Here is a 6119-nt window from a genome sequence, read left to right as displayed (position 1 = left end):
GGTTCTGCAGTCAGCACAGTCTGCTTAAGTTTCTTTTTACCTCTCCCTTTGCCCCCCCCTAAAATAAATAAATCTATAAGAAAAAAGAAAATCAACTTTTGTAATTTATCACATTAACAGACTGAAGAAGAAAAACTATGTGATTATATCAATCGCAGAGAAAAATTCTGACAAAATTTAACATCCATTCATGATTTTTAAAAAAATCTTTCAGCAAACAAGAAACAGAATTAACTTCCTTAAGCTGATAAGGAAATTCCAAGAACAAAAATAAAACAAAAACACACATAGTTAACATTGTTCTTAGTGGTAAAGAATAAATGCTTTCACCGTATGGGGCGCCTGGGTGGCTCAGTTGGTTAATCCGCTGCCTTCGGTCCAGATCATGATCCCAGGGTCCTGTGACCAAGCCCTGCATCAGGCTCCTTGCTCACCGGGAGTCTGTTTCTCCGTCTGCCTCTGCTTGCCATTCCCCCTGCTTTTTCTCTCTCTCTCTCCCTCTCTCTGTCGAATAAATAAATAAAATCTTAAAAAAAAAAAGTGTTAACTTTTTAATAAAAAAAAGAATAAATGCTTTCACCATAAAGCCAGTGATAAGTCCAGAATATCAATTCTCATCACTCACATTCAGCATTTTATTGAAAGCCCTAGACTGTGCAGTAAGTAAAAAAATAAAATAAAATAAAATAAAATAAAATAAAATAAAATAAAATAAAATAAAATAAAATAAAATAAAATAAAATAAAATAAAATAAAATAAAATAAAATAAAATAAAATAAAATAAAATAAAATAAAATAAAATAAAATAAAATAAAATAAAATAAAATAAAATAAAATAAAATAAAATAAAATAAAATAAAATAAAATAAAATAAAATAAAATAAAATAAAATAAAATAAAATAAAATAAAATAAAATAAAATAAAATAAAATAAAATAAAATAAAATAAAATAAAATAAAATAAAATAAAATAAAATAAAATAAAATAAAATAAAATAAAATAAAATAAAATAAAATAAAATAAAATAAAATAAAATAAAATAAAATAAAATAAAATAAAATAAAATAAAATAAAATAAAATAAAATAAAATAAAATAAAATAAAATAAAATAAAATAAAATAAAATAAAATAAAATAAAATAAAATAAAATAAAATAAAATAAAATAAAATAAAATAAAATAAAATAAAATAAAATAAAATAAAATAAAATAAAATAAAATAAAATAAAATAAAATAAAATAAAATAAAATAAAATAAAATAAAATAAAATAAAATAAAATAAAATAAAATGAAGTAAAATGAATGGAGTTTAGAAAAGAAGAAATAAAACCACTTCTTTTGGTTGATAACATGATTATCTCTGTAGAAATCCCAGGGAATAAAAAAATAAATTCATTGAACTAATACATAAATTTAGCAAGTTTAGAGGAGGATAGAACATCAACAAAAAAAAACGAAAACTTACACTCACACAAAAACCTGCACCTGAATACATACAGCAACTCTATTACTATTAGCCCCAAACTAGTAAAAGGGTTCCAGTGTCTTCAGTGGCTGAATGAAAAACAAACAAAGGTACAGCCACACAAGGAATACTATTCAGCACTAAAAAAGACTGAAGCATAACTGCACACACATGGGTGAATCACAGAGACAATACGCTGAGTGAAAGAAGCCGGTCTTGAAAGCTTACAAGCTGTATGATTCTACTTGTATGACATTCTGTAAAAGGTCAAACCATAAAGATGGAGAACACATCTGTTGTTGCCAGGGGTTAAAGGAGGCAGAAGTGTTTGATAACGAATAGGCCACACAAAGGGGGTTTTGGAACAATGGAACCATTTTTTATCCTGATTGTGGTGATTACACAAATCTATATATGTGAGGAAGTTCACAGAACTGTACACCAAAAAATAAAATTAAAAGGTATGTATATAAATTTTCAAGTAATTTTTAAAAATAAAACATACATGTAACCTATGACCCAACAATTCTACTCATAGGTATTCTCAAGATAATTGAAAACAGTTGTTTACAAAAAGATGGTACTTAATTGCCTTACTCATAGTCACCAGAAATGAAACATCCCAAACACTCTATAAGAAAATGAATAAATAAATTGTAGTGTTTTATATAATTAAATATTACTCAGAAATAAGAAAGACCAATATAAATGAATCTCAAGAACATTATTTTAAGTAAAAGGAGACAGATGCAAAACAACTTACACATACTACATGATTTCATTTATAAGAAGTCAGAAGAAAAAAGACGTGTGTGTGTGTGTATGCGTGTCGTGTGTGTGTGTGTGTGTGTATCTGGTGTGTGATATTAGAAATCAAAGCATTGATTGTCTATGAACATGGTCAGGGAGGAGTCTGAAATTAATTTTAAAAGAACATGGAAGGAACTTCAGGTAGTGGTAGATATATTTTATGTCTTGTTTGGATAATCATAACATGGGGGTATATAATTGTCATAACTCATCAAATGGAACATTGAAGTATACTTCAATTTAAAATGGAATAAAATAAAACTAAAGAAAAAAATCTATACAAAGTTTGTCATTAAACTGGGGGTTCTATAATTGCTTCATTCCCACAATGACCACAGACATAAAATGGAGCACATGTGGGAGAATGTGATTAAAAAGTCAGCATTAGACATGATTTCCTTGACAAGTTATTCATTCCCTAAATGTAGTTTACTAAAATAACATTAACCTTAATTAATTGCAACATCTTACACAACTAGGAGCTGAATTATTAGATGAAGGACATCTAGTAGTTCCTCCTGAATTATATCTCAGACAAAGTCTCTATATTGGCTCTAAGAGGGCAATCCCATATGGATTCTAAACAAAATATTTCCTTTTCTTTTTTTTCCTTTCCCTCCTAAACTTAAGAGTAGAAAAAGATTACATCCTTAGGCATGCGATTTTAATTTCCTTTATATTAACCACAGCTTTTCAAGGTACTTCCAATTCCTTGGGTCATAAAGGAAATGAAAGTATTTGAAAATAATCAATCTTTGTAATGTCAGTGCCTCCAGTAAATGGGCACCTGCCCCATTAGTACCACCAACCTGTTCCCCTTCCAATAGTTTTAACTCGCCAACACACCACCGTTGTGTCAGTGGAGTGAATGACATGCTTGGCAACCCAAGCAATCACATGGTCTCGATACCACCTCCCTTACCCATCAGAAATCCTCCTCACCTGTGAAAAGTTCTGGTGAGAGATATATGTGTGGAAAAGAAAAGACAGAGAGGAACAATGATAAGAGTTAAAGAAAAACACTAATTTCACAAATAAATATGGCATACCTCTTTGGGAAAAAAAAGAAGTAGTTAAAAAGTAGCAACCCATGAGCCATGACTTCTCCATTCCACATTTAAGGCAGTTGTCACTAATGCCTCGTTGTATTTGTGCCGACTGAGCCCGGGGAGAACCTCAGAATCATCCATATCTCATAATCTTGGGAAAACACTACCAACTGGTCAAAATTAGTATGCAAAGAAAAATCTATTTGCTATTCCCTGCAAGTTTTATGTTAGCTTTACAAGAAGTATTTCTGAAAGTTATTTAATACTGGTATTTCTTATTGAGGAGAATTCTGGAAGACATGTAAAGAGTTGGGGCTCACATATCTGGGCTATATCAGAAATGAGTTCTTTCTACAAAGACCAGGTCAGATTCATATAAAACGTAAGAGTGCTGCCATGAAAGGAATTACCAAAATGTTCCTTATAAGAGTGAAATCACTCTGCATCTTCCACCCTGCAACCACATCACAAATCTCCCCTTCTCCTCCTCCAGGATTTCCAACCCCATATTATTCTAGTCAATACAATAAATAATGTGGTCTCTAAAATTCCAAAATGTGAGCATTAATGAAACTGTTAATTTAAAAGCAAACTTCTGCTCACACACATTGCTCCCAGTTGCCCGTGGAGACATTCTCACTATCATTAATGAAAGCCTTACATGTAATCAAAGAACAATGAGCATCCTTAAGTCCGAAGAGCTTAAAATAAAGACTTTGGTTTCATTCAGCCAACATTTAAAATGATAAGACTCTTCTTCCAGTTCTGCAAACAAAATATCCACAAGGACTCATGTGTTTAGGTGTCTTAGGAAAATTCAAATTATTTGTAAATGCTCGAAGACTCACATTTTAAGAAATCATAAAAGATATCAATTAGATACGATCTGAGGAAGCAAAGATTCAATGAAAGATGCACAGATTATAGTTTTAATTTCCAAACTACCACAAATCCATCATGCAGCATTTTCATCTCAAATATACCAAGAAATTAAAGATTATTTGACTTGCTGCAATTAAACAAAAGCACAGCCATTATGGAGACATTGCTTTTCATGCACGTAATCTGGTTTTAAAGATGTGTTTATTTTGTTTTGTTTTTAAAGCAAAGGCATTATCTGCTCAATTGCCCAGCAAGAAGGTTTTATAAATTTCTCTCAAGTTTCCATAGAAATACATTGATTAGAGCATAATTTCTGTTAATATTTTCTTCGTCTTCAGACTCCTCTGCTCGCTTAAACTAGCAGCGCACCTGCCCCTTGCAGTTGTTTTCATCTTTTGTTCGGCTCAGTAGGTTACCTAACTGGTGGATTTTATTGAGTTAAATCAAGCTGTCACTTCATCTGCCTGAAGGATGACTCAAATACTACACATAATAATAAAAGAAAAGTAGGATAAAATAATCTTGTCAAGCCAGAAAAACTGATTGCTTGAAGTTGTAGCCTTCAATCAATACACTAATTCCACAATTTATACCTTTTTCAATTGAAGAGGAAAGAAACCTTGATATGGTATTTCTTGGCTCACTGACCAACTTTGACCTTCTGTCTATGTGAATGTACGATTAACAAGGGCTTCTGCTTAGTGAAATCATCTATGAAAATAAGAAAACAAATGTGGGCATTTGTGGCTCCAAGTAACTATTAATTTCAGAAATGCAAGGAGCACACAGTGTTTATTCAGTAGGACCGCTAAAACGAAGATTTTACTTAGCTTGAGGTTGACGGTCTTTCCTATTAGAAATAATTCGAAGCTAGAGTTTGTGGCACAAAACATTGTAGAATTTGGCATGGTGTGTTCCCCCAAAGATTTTTTTCTTCCTGTTTGATCTATTCACTAATAGCTTATACAAAAGACTAGGTAACTCAGCAGCATAACCACGCTTTCTTTCAAATTGTGTACCTATCTGGCTTCTTACAAAACCTGTTATCTATGATAAAATAGAGTAACACCCTTCTATTGAGCTAGACCTGTGATTTCTCATAGGGTTTAATGAACTATTTTTGTTCCACCGGTTATTATTTTTTTAAAATAATCTATTATTTTCAAAAGCTTAGGTTTGTTTGTAAATCGTAATTAATTTGCATACCTTTTAAAATCAATAAAAAACACTTCATTTCAAAATTCTGGACTCTCTTTGGCTGTCAGGTTTCTGCTTTCCTTTCATAATTCCTCCCCTGCAGGCACCAACCAGGAAATAAAATTCTTTGTCTCGCAAGCCTTTTATATTGCGTGAGGCCACCTGCTTACCTTGAATTGTGGCATGCAATCAAACAGGGTCCCCAAAACTAGTACTTTTTCTCCTAGTCCATCTCTTAAATGTGTGTGTGACTGTGTGTCTATGTGTGTCTTGTACACACAAAGCAGCTTACAAATTGGGTCACTAAAATGTTGGTCGAAAGCGTTTTCAGTTATAAAAACTAAAATGTAACTCTCCAAATACTTTTGGCTTTAAATCAGTCATCCTCTTACATTATCAAGCAGCAATATTTTCATTAATATGAGAGCTATAACTTATATACATATAATATGTATATTTCATATATATAAAGTGTGTATGCATACAAGTTTCTTAAACTCCTTTAAACCTTGGCTGTCGTGGAAACACAAGACTATCTTTGTCCTTCTGATATGCTTAATCACATCTGGCTGCCAATTTCAGCTTCTTGAGCCCAGATTTAAACTTTTGAAAGAACTGCTTGCGACTATTCTGTCATGTAAGCCATCTGAATGGGCTGAGTCCACTGGTTGAAGTAGAACACAGATCTCCGAACGCTGCTAGCCCTGAAGAGC

This window comes from Ursus maritimus, unplaced genomic scaffold, assembly GCF_017311325.1.
Source record: "Ursus maritimus isolate PB19 unplaced genomic scaffold, ASM1731132v1 scaffold_1, whole genome shotgun sequence".
Classification (NCBI taxonomy): domain Eukaryota; kingdom Metazoa; phylum Chordata; class Mammalia; order Carnivora; family Ursidae; genus Ursus; species Ursus maritimus.
Note: the sequence above shows the minus strand (reverse complement) of the source record.